Source organism: Azolla caroliniana, unplaced genomic scaffold (genome assembly GCF_043228905.1).
Source record: "Azolla caroliniana isolate FFs.n. ecotype wild unplaced genomic scaffold, voAzoCaro1.0.p SCAF_2, whole genome shotgun sequence".
NCBI classification, from domain to species: Eukaryota; Viridiplantae; Streptophyta; class Polypodiopsida; order Salviniales; family Salviniaceae; genus Azolla; species Azolla caroliniana.
In genome coordinates this window covers 21,249,112-21,261,262 of record NW_028230437.1, presented here as the reverse complement: position 1 = coordinate 21,261,262, position 12,151 = coordinate 21,249,112, and positions in this window count along the sequence as shown.

The window sequence follows — 12,151 nt, the reverse complement described above, 5'->3', positions numbered from 1 at the left end:
CATAGGACATCAAGTTTTATTATACAAACTCTACATATGATGAAAGCTTAATGAAAAACCACCAATACTAACCCAATCCTTGAATGCAATAAATACTCCGATAGTGCCTTATATGAAGACGTTAGAGGATAATCCTCGGTCACTTGTTCCCAAGTTATACATCCAAGTTGTTTCATCATAACTTCTTGGATCTTCATGTACACCTTATGACTGTGAAATTAGAAAACGAGATTAGAACTTTCAATTGCACCATATAGACTTCAATATCAGTATTTAAAAGACTTATTGAACTTAGTGACCATTTCTTCAAGGCTTAAATCTTTGGCCACAACCCTTGACAAAACAGACACAAGAAGCTGCTCGTCCTTAATACCTTGCATCGCTCTCCACAGAGACAGCCTCATGTCGTCAGCCGCTTCTTCAATTGTGAAGTCAATTTTCTTGGCCGCTTGTGACTTTAATTCTAGTTGAGGGTCAACCTTACATTTCTTTTGTCGTTGACCCTTGACCTCCTTATTCTCCCACATTGAGAAGATTTGATCTTGTAGGTCCCATACTTCTCCATCTCTAAAGGCCAGTTGAAACCAAGACTCATATTTTTGAAGACCATCGGACTTAACATTATCATCTACCACAATGCCGACTTCATGCAAGCATTGACGTCGTAGGCCTGGATTTAGCTTCACACCAAACTTTTGTTTGACGTCCAAATACTCGTGGTGGAAGAACCTTATACGCTCAATCGATGACATTTTCTGCCTATAGTCATTGTCGTTATTGTGGTCCCATGCTAACAGCTTTTCCTCTTCAGTTCTGAGACCCACGTAAATTTTGCACTAGGCATACTTGAAGAAGAAAGTCATTGGATGTTCTCTCACAAGTTGTAGACCTGCCTCTACTGAATGCGATCCACCAATGACAAAGTAATTATATTGATCATGCTTTCTTATATCAAAATCTTCAATGGTTTCACATTCTTCAGGATCCACCATAACAATAAAAGGCACAACGGTAGCATGAGGATAATTTTTCATTTTTTTCTTGAGATTTTGAACATGCATTCGGTGTGGCTCTCTAATCTCAAGTGGTCTTCGTCTTGTTTTTTCATCAATAGGGGGCCGATGGATGTGTGTTATAGGCAAATTAAACACTAACTCTCGCTACATTAACTCTCTCCATATCTTATTCTGCTCGGATGACAACACACCCGATGCCAGCTCAGCTCCTAGCGTCCCCTTAGTGTCCTCATCTTCATTTTCACTTGATGAGTCAGAGTCTGACATTTTGGTGTTCTTGATTGTACTTTAGATGCCCTTTTTGTGGCCTTCACTGGGGAGAGCAATGCCTCCCTTAGAGTTACATGGCCTTGTATATAAGGCCTCAAGGTAACAATAAGGTTTTGTGAGCTTTCTAGATCTTTTTTGAAAGCTTCTGGCCCACAGGATTCCTTTACTAGAAGATCTTCAGAAAGGAACACTTTATGTGCCCCCTTAGAGCACTCTATAATTACAAGTATGTTGGCCGAATCTGCATCTTCATAGTCAAATCGTAGAATACGTCCATACATAAATGGGGTTTCATTTTCAAGCTACCCATCACCCTTCTTCTTTGTTGTATGCAATACGACTTTTTTCTTGGAGTCAACGTATTGCATACACCATTCCTTGTCACTTATCACGGTCAGGAAGGTCTTCACCACCAGTAGCTGCTAATAGTTTCTTTTCGTTAACCTCAATGGGTGGTTGAGATTTTGTCTCCTCGTTGAAGAGAAGCTTTTTTCCTCTCTTCATGTTCTCGGGAGCTATTAGGGTCTGTGTTTTAATTGGAGAACCCTATATGCAGAGCTTTATCTTCTTCACAAGTCGGTCAGACAAGTTCTCAAACGACCTATTTAAAAAAGGACATGCGAAAACATAAGTTAGGTGGTCATGTACATTAAGGTTGTATATTAAAATACAAATAATTAGATGAAGACATAAACTAGCAGGCGAGTTGTGGTAAACTATAAATATCAATCATGCATTGAGTGAACATGGTAGTCCTTTATTCAGAAATCCATTCTAGTAAGGGCTATTCAACTTAGAAAATATATATCTTAATAAGTATAGAAGGATATATATTATCTTAAAGGGTAGGTATGGCTTATATTGATTCCATATCCATATTCTAGAGAATTTGCATATGATAGACTTGAATTTGGTATCCCAAACACACAATATTCTTCTTTAAAGTTCTTGTTTTATACAGGAAATCAATACGCCGTATTGTGTTCTTGTATATACATGAAATCGATGCAGGGTATCGAGTTCATGTATCAAACACATACTTTACACAGGAATTCGATACGGCGTATCGAGTTACTATACAAAATGTAAACTTTAAACAGGAACTCGTTACGGCGTATCAAGTTCCTGTATAAAACACAAACATAATACAGGAGCTCGATACACCGTATCGAGTTCCTCTATAAAAGACGTACATAATACAGGAACTCGATACGGTGTATAGGAAAATACAAACTATGTACAGGAACTCGATACGCCGTATCGAGTTCATCTCGAGTTCTTGTATAAAACACAAACATTAAACAAGAACTCGATATGGCGTATCGAGTTCTTGTGTGAAGTTTAAGTTTTATACAGGAACTCGATACGGCGTATCTAGTTCTTGTGTGAAGTTTAAGTTTTATACAAGAACTCGATATGGCGTATTGAGTTCCTATATAAAACACAAACATTATACAGGAACACGATACTGTGTATCGAGTTCCTGTTTAGAACGCAAACATAATACAGGAACTCGATACGCCGTATCGAGTTCCTGTTTAAAACGCAAACATAATACAAGAACTCGATATGGCGTATCGAGTTCCTCTTTAAAACAAAAACTTTAAGTAGGAACTCGATACGCTGTATAGAGTTCCTTTATAAAACTTAAACTTCACACAAGAACTCGATACCCCGTATCGAGTTCCTGTATAAAGTTTGTGTTTTATATAGGAACTCGATACGGCGTATCGAGTTCCTGATGCTAAAACATATTTACAAAAATGTCGACAGTGTTAGAGGCTTATCTGGAGTCTTGGCTCTCGATTTTCTTTGAAGACATGCTTGATATTTGTCAATTTTTAGGCGGAGATCTCGCTTTCGTGCTTTGTGCTCTGTGTGATCTATTTGCTCTTTTTGCTCTGTGTGCACTATTTATAGGGATTGACCACAATGGTTAAAGCAACCACAGTCACTTTAACCAGAGTTACTTATTATTGCATCAATGATTACAAAGTCAAACTAACATATTGATGAATATTTTATAGTCAAAATAACTTACAATGACTTTGAAGGTCATGAAGAATACAATGATAGAGGTTCATGAATGAACCAATGATTGATTACTAAAAGCAATATTTTTATGACTCATAACTACTCTGTATTAAAGATGTGGGCATGAATGAACCAATGATTGAGAAGTTCTATATTAAAAATGGGTGCCATTAATTAACCAATGATTTTAACTTTAATCCAACATATATATGGCTTGGTAATGATTGTAATTATATTATACTTGATTTAACTTCATACAGACCAGTTTAAGTAATTATTAATATGTTAAATACAATTATTATATTAAAAATAATATTTTTTATGTATTGTATTAATATAATATTAAATAATATAGACATTATATTGAGGGAGCTTCTGTTTAGAGAGGAGCTTATCAGTTTTTTGCCTTAGCCTAAGCACATAACTTAAAGAGCTTTGTGTGGACCTTAAGCCATGAGTGAAGATTCACCGTTCTCGATTGAAGAATATTGTTTGTCATCAAACTCTTCGTTTTCTACCGAAGAGTATTGTTTGTCGACAGACTCACCATTTTCTATTGAAGATTATTGTCTGTCGACAGACTCACCATATTCTATCGAAGAGTATTGTCTGAGATCATCTTCACCTATAACGAATGTGAATAATGACACATGTGAAGAGTTCTCTATTGAAGAATACGATATTAATAAAGATACGGAGAATGAAGGTAGTGCCAATGAAACATCGAATATCAGGGGCGTTGGTCACAACAAAGAATTGGATAGTAACAAGATTACACCAACTTCTATCTAGGAAGACAAATCTGGAAGCCCGATGCATATTAGAAGAATCCCACGAAGAATTCGTTTGGCTAGATTTAACTTGGTGACATCAGATAAACAGATTGGATTTGATGTAAAAAAACTATGTTGTGCCCGTGGTTGTATGTCTATGATTGGAAAATCAAAGTTGCGAGAATTAAGGCGATACTATTTTTCGATTACTGGTGATGAGCAAGACACTTACCTTGGGTCACATATGCAACTAGTGTCTGACAATTGTACGGGGATCAAAGTATCATCCGAGTATTATATCTTCCATGCGCAACAGATATGTAGAGTTGCATTCAAAATTGCGTTATGTGTTAGTAACATGCGGCTACATAGAGTACAACAACGTCTACTTAGTGGGGATTAGATGCTCAATCGCAAAGAGGTTCCAAGTATGAAAGGTGCAATTGGAAGACATGTTATTGGTTGGATGAAAAGTTACTTTCAGTTAAATTGTGAAGTAATGCCCAGTACAGGTAGGATGCACCTCTCTGATAATTGCAAACGTCGGGAAGTTTATGATGTCTATCGATCTGATATGGTGGGCTCACGTAATAAGTCTGTCACATATAGCCAATTCACAAGATTATGAAGAGCTCGGTTTTCAAATGTTATCATTCCACGTAAAGTACGCATGGGGTATTGCTCCATTTGTGCAAATCTTAAAAGTTTGGCTAAAGGTGCAAAGACATCAATGGAACAGAATATGAGTAAGAAGTTACTACAAGAGTATTGTGAGGCACAATCGTTAGAACGAAAGAAGGCGATGCATCATAGAGGGAAGTGTTTGAAGAGGTCCGAACAATACATGTGCTTAATGATAGATGGCATGGACCAGAAGAAGACGTGCTTGCCGCATATGCGGAGGCTCCCCAAAGACATCAATGATGAGTGCCTTGTTCAAATGCACTTGGTGGGATGTTTGGCTTATAATAGGTATGTTGGACCTCACGTCTTCATTACATACCCCAATGTTCACAATGACCCTAAACTAACAGTTACAGTGATTCACCGAGTTTTGATGTCTTGGGGCCAACCTTTCCCCCCTGTTCTATACATTCAATTGGACAATACTGCTAGAGAGAACAAAAATTCAACTGTGTTTGGCTATCTAAGTATGTTGGTCAACCAATGATTGTTTAGAAAAGTGAAAGTCAATTTTCTTTTGGTTGGCCACACACATGATCATATGGATAAGATGTTTAGCACATTCTCCAGACAGTTGTCTCGGCATGATGCTTTCACATTAACTAAACTATTTTATGTCATTTGTGATGCATATACACCACGCCCAAAAGTGTTACACTTGAAGGAGGTATATGACTTTAAGAGATATATATCAGATGGGGGTGTTGGGAATGTTAAAGTGCTTGCCCAGTTAAACAATATAAGCTTCAATCACATTTTTATGATAAAGAAAAATGAAATAAGTACTTTTGTATGCTAAACAATATTCATCTTCTACAACATGGGAACCTCAAGGTGGTTGCCAGTTATTACTTTGTATGCCGAGTACAATTGTCCATGGAGCTAAGCAAATGCCAATTAAGAAGAAAGGACAGTTGTAGAGTGACTTGGTATCAGAACAAAAACAGTTATGGCTCCAAGCCTTAGAAAAAAAAAGAAAGCATATTGAGGTCGCCAAGAAATATGTCGCACAACAAGACACGTCATGGTGGGATGTATTTTATAGTGATAAGAAAGGAATTATAGATAATTGTGTATTTGGTGATAATTGGAATTTGGAAATGCCATTCACATGGTCGTTGCAACATGATCGTGTAAATAGAACTCCGGAGCAACCAGCAAATGTGATTAATGACAGTTTGGTCCATCCACAACAAAGAGACATTTATGTGGGACCAAGGATGACCAAAGCAGCCGAAGCTAGATGGCAAGGCAAGTTGCAAGAGGTCACGGCGGGGATGTTGATTGCAACGCCGGCTGATGAGAACTCACATGGCCACCAATTTTGGGTTGGTAAAATTCTAGAAGTGCTAATGCATGAAATAGAAAACACGATCAAGTTTGTAACGTTCATTGGTACACCACTAGAAGTGCAAATGATTTTACAGGTAAGTATACATTGGAGATGATTGAATGCCCAACAATAAGGGGAGGTAGGAAGAGGAAGTGAAACATTCGTAACACCTCGACCTTGATATCTCTGATGTGGATATCATCGTGTACGACTTCACACTTACAAAAGTCGGATGATTAAGGAAGTCAACAATCGATATAATAAAAGAAAAATTACCAAGTCTACAAGGTGGCTAGAGTCAAAGGCAAACGAGATTTGCTACATATAATCTAGAGTCAAACCATTTGGTTTATGACAAAGATAATGCACTGATTGGTACATCCGAGGATGACGAGGAGGAATCGTCATTGTATATTAGTTATAGTAGTGATTCTCCGTAAAGGAATGATCATGAATATATTTTTGGGTATTTTTCCCCATAAAAATATCCTCCATTGGTATTAAATAAAGTGGCCAAATGCAATATACAACAAAACAGTCCAGTATTAAAAAAACTCAACATAATTAACTAACAAACGATCGAACACTCATGCAGCCCACAGTGGGCTCTTGAGACTACATTCCAACTAAAAGCTCATCAACGAATTCTTAAGACCTATCCCACATTCCACATTTCACATACATAGTGATATTTAGTTTATCCCTCCAACATGTCCTTCTTCAGAATGTCATCATAAATCTCTGTTCCTTTATTGATGGTCGTCCTGGTAATATATTGACCTGCTTACCGATTTGAAGATTGAGAGTGGTGGCAATGTCAGGCATATTGAAGAAGTGAATCTTGATGATAACATACAGGCCAAAAATATCATGATAGATTCAGGATCATCAAAGATTGCTTCCAACATGGCTGCAATGAAGACACTCTTGATTTCTTCGACCAGTTGCACAATTCGTATTGGATGACATCACATCCAATTTGGGTGTTAAGTGTAACTACATTCCACTTGTAACAAATCAAGTAATATAAAAGCATGTGTTTTGAATTCTTATGATTTCTAAAAAATCGTTTCTTATAAAATAACATTGGTTGTAAAGTTTGTGATATAAATTGAGAATGTAACTTTTTGAAATTCCTCTTTTTTTAGTTACTTCTAAATCACAAAAATAGTGGATTTTTAACCTTTTTCGTAGTATGTTTGAACATGTATGATATTGGTATCAATGTGTTTTGTAAAATCATTGAAAAAGCCCTCAAATCAACCAAAATTTTCCTTATCCTTCCATTTATGTGCGATCCTTCCACTTGTGAACGCGAACGTGTTTGGAATCCAAATATGATAAAACGTGCATGCTCCAAGGAACCTTCGAACCTCCGTTTGGGTTACGCATTCTTCTTTCATGTCTTGGATCGCATTCACCTTGGATGGTGAAGGCTTCTGACCGTATGCTCCACACAAGTGACCTACCACCAAGATCTCAAGTTGCCCGAATGCGGACTTTTCTCCCGAAAATGTCAAATTCGCATCTTTGAGCCTTTGGAGCACCTTCTCGCAATCTTTTATATGATCCATGATGAACTTTCTGCATCTATCCTTATATTTCGATTCATCCTTCTCCTCATCCGAACATCCTTTTATCGGATTGTCATCCAAGAATGGCATCGTGATGCCCGGGATGCAATCCTTCAAGACCTTGTTCATGGCATTCACCATATGAGCCACCAAGTTTGTTGCACCTTGAGGTAAGGTACACATCCGCACAAGCCCGATCGGATTCCTCATGGTTGTAATGTCACAATTATCGATCGCCAACTGGAATTGATCGTATCCAAAGTAGAGATCTCCAATGGAGTAGATGAACCAGCCCGCAAACGCCTCAGCAAATTCATCCACACTCAGACCAATTCCAGCATTCCGAATTGTCACCTTGTTGATACGTTGAAGATCTTGGATGAATCGCAATGATCCATTCTTCTTCGGTACCGTGAACCACCAATTAGAATAAGGAGCATTCAATGGTTCCAGAATTTCCATATTCACCTTCTCCTTTAAGAGCTCAATCAACTTCGGTAGGTGTGCTCTGGGAACCGATATTGGTTTCAAAATCCAATGCACATGCGGAACCGTGAAGATCACCATTGGTTCTACCGTCCTTGGATTAGCACATCCGATTTCCTGTGGGAAAAATGCGAAAGCCTTCCCATGTCTTTCAAGCATTCCGCGGAACATTCGCTCCACTTCACGGGGGAGGAAATCCTCCCTTCCAACTCATAGATTTCCTTTCGTCTCTTCAGTGAAGACGTGACCTATTGTCTTTGGATTCCTTAAGCTTGGATCTCTTGCAACTTCCTTCGTCTTTTGCCAGTTATCTTTCGGTAGCAGAACTGCAACTGGCTTCATCTATTGGGGAACAAGGTCGTCAGTGCGGAAGAACAAACAACATCCGGGATGGTGAAGAACCTGTGTATGCGAATGAACAAGATACACACTCACACACAGAGATAGGCACAAAGAAACTGTTTATTTCTTAATAGCAACAGTTACAAAAGGACAACAACAACCTTCACTAAAGGTTACAAAGTCACTTTATATAGTGACTATCCTAGGGCAACTGCCCTTTATGCTATTTACAGAAATAGCCCAAACTTGAGCTGTCCAAAGGGATAGTTTGAATAAGGCCATTATACACTCGTATTCGATACTCCCCCATAATGGACGTATACATGGGTTATCTTAAATTACAGGTATATACAAGGTTTATCGGACAGATCGGTTTTGTTCGAGTCGGCAAGATCTGAAGACAGAAGACCGAACTGGTCGGGTCGGAAAAGCTGAAGCCGATCGTCAAGGGACCGATGTCGGTTGTCCGAAACCATTCTGTGTTGTGTGTCCGACTTTGACCGGACTGATTTTTTGTTACGCCCATCTGGTGCCGAAGGGACTAGAAGCGATCTGCCGAAAGGCACTTGGTCATTCCATCTACAACATTATTGGTTGTGGATATCTTCTCGAGACCGATTTTCCCTAAAATGACGCAGTCCCAAACAAAGTGATATCAAATGTCGATATGTTTGGAGGCGTTCTGGCGAACCGGATTTTTTGACAAAGCAACAGGACCCTGACTATCATTGTAGACAATTGGAGCCGAGTCGAGGTCGACTTGTCGAAACGTGTGCGCCAGCCAACCGAGCCATAAAGCTTCTTTTGCCACATTGGACGCAGCTACATATTCCGCTTCAGTCGTTGAGGTGGTTGTGCACTCCTAAAGTTTCGACTTCCATGAGATTGCTCCATTGCCGAATTTGAAACAATATCCGGTTGTTGATTTCCGACTATCCACGCAGTCGGTGAAGTCCGAGTCGGTGTAACCGATTACGCCTGAGGTTGAGTTCGGGCCAAAAAGAATGTCGTGCTCTTTTGTGCCCGCTAGATATCTGAACACATGCTTGATTGCATTCCAGTGTGATCGGCCTGGGTTGTGCATGAATCTACTGACGACTCCTATGGCGTGAGAGATACCAGGCCGTGTCATGACCATCGCGTACATAAGGGAGTCGACTGCCCGTGCATACGGTACCGACTTCATATCTTCCCCCTCCGGACCGGATGTCGGGCAGTCTCGCTAAGACAACCGAAGGTTAATGGGGAGCGGGATCGAAGCAGACTTGGCCGAGTGCATGTTGATGCGTTCCAAGACACGTCTTATGTAGTCGGTTTGAGACAAGAAAAGTTGTCGTGTATCGCGATGCCGACTAATCTTCATACGAAGTATGTGTCTTGCCAGACTGAGGTTCTTCATGGCAAACTTCAACCACAGTTTCCGAACAAGTTTGGTGAGCTCTTCGGCATGTTGGCTGGAGAGTAGCATGTCATCCACGTTAATGATGAGGAAGACAGGAGACCCGTCTTGAGCTGTTTTGGTGAAGAGACAGTGGTCCTCATCGCTCTTGGAAAAGCCGACCGATTGAATGAAGTCGTCGAACTTCTTGTACCACTGTCGAGGTACCTGTTTCAGGCTGTATAAATTTTTCCTGAGTAGGCAGACTAGATGTTCCTGGCTGGATGCCACAAAGCCTTTCGGCTGCTCCAAATAGATTTCTTCCTGTGGTTCACCGTGGACTAATGCCGTTTTTACATCTAGTTGAATCAGCTCCAAGTTGTCGGCGGCCACGACGCCGAGCATGAAACGAAGAGTGGTCATTTTCACCACTTGTGAAAAGATTTCGTCGAAGTCGACGCCATATTCTTGTCGAAATCCCTTCGCAAGTAATCTAGCCTTGTAGTTTGGGTTGGTCGAGTTGGACGTCTCTTTTAGTCGATAGACCCACTTACACGGAAGAGCACGTAGATTCTTTGGTAATTCGACCAAGTCCCAAGTCTTGTTTGCGCGAATGGAGTGCATTTTCGACTCCATCGCCAGATGCCAGGTGACTGAGTCAACAGATGCCGCTTCTTCTTCATAAGACGTTGATTCGCCGGCGTCGGTAAAGAAGATTCCGGGAGAGTACCTCTCCGGAGGTTGCGACAGTCTCTCAGATATTTGAGCTATTATTGGACTGGTCGCACCAGGTATAGGTGTCGGATAGTCGGAAGCTGAGCCATTCGACTGTGCTGAATCGGTGGATTCAGGACAAGAGGAGTCAGTTACCCGTGAAACCGATCTCGTGTTGTGGGTTGGGTCTTCATGAAGGGTTGGCACTTCGGAAAATATTACCCTTCGGAATTCAATAGGCCTTTCGGCCGTTTTTTGCATAGCCGACTCGTTGAACACGACATCCGAACTTCGGACGATTTGTTTGTGCTTGGGGTCCCATAGTCGGTATCCGATCTCGCCGTCGGGTCCATATCCAAGGAAAACGCATTTCCTTGATCTTGGTTCGAGTTTCCGGTGGTCGTCTTTCGGTATGAGGGCATACGCCTCGTAGCCAAAAATCCTCAGCTTGTCATAATTCAGCTTACTGCCGGTCCATGTTTCCTGAGGTATTTTAAGTCCTAGAGGTCTACTTGGCGACATATTTATTATGTGTGTCATAAGTAGAGCCTCCACCCAGAAGCCATTCGACAGTCCGGATAGTATGCGTTCTTGAATCGTCTGATTCATGCGTTCAAGAATTCTGTTCTATTCCGGACTCTAGGGTGCCGTATATTCACGTCGAATGCCGCGTTCCCGGAAAAATTTGACGAATTCATCAGACTTGAATTCTCCTCCATTATCAGTTCGAAGACATTTTAGTTTCTGACAGGTCTGATTTTTTACCATTGCAAGCCATTCGGAGAAGATCGAGAACACCCGATCTTTGGTTCTAATGGGGTAAGCCCACACCTTCCGAGTCGAGTCGTCAATAAAACTGACGAAGTACGAAGTACCGCTGAGAGATTGATGTGGCATCAGGCCAGAGACATCCGAATGGACCAAATCGAGGGGACTCGATTCTCTTGGTGCTGATGTTGGGTGTGATGCGGCTACCTGTTTTCCGTATTGGCAATGCTCATAGAATTGGTGATCCGAGAAGGAGAGTTTGGGGATGTAACCGGCTCTGGATAGGTGCGTTATGCCGACCTTGCTGAGGTGTCCAAGTCGTCCGTGCCATAACGATGACAGGGGGATATCAACCAAAAATAGGTCACCCTCTTTGAGTGTGACATATAAAGGGTACAAGGAATGTACCTTTGGTCCTCGAGCAAGCAGGAGGTTCCCTTTGTGGAGTGTCCACCCTCCTGATGAGAACCTGGCACGGATGCCGGCTTCATCAAGTTGTCCGACTGAGATCAAGGGACTTGAAAGCTCAGGAATGTGTTGGATGTTGTGTAGTACGAGTGTAGAGCCACCCAGAAGGTTGAGCTCTACGATGCCGATTCTGATTATGGCACAGTGTTGCGAGCTCCCAACTTGAACTGAGTTGGAGTGCTGGTTCAAGTATTGCCGAAACTGAGATCGGTGAGGTGTCACATGATACGATGCGCCCGAGTCCAGGAGCCATGTGCTCGATTCCTCAATCATAAGCAGAACTTCTGATTCGACTGGGTTCTCTATGGACA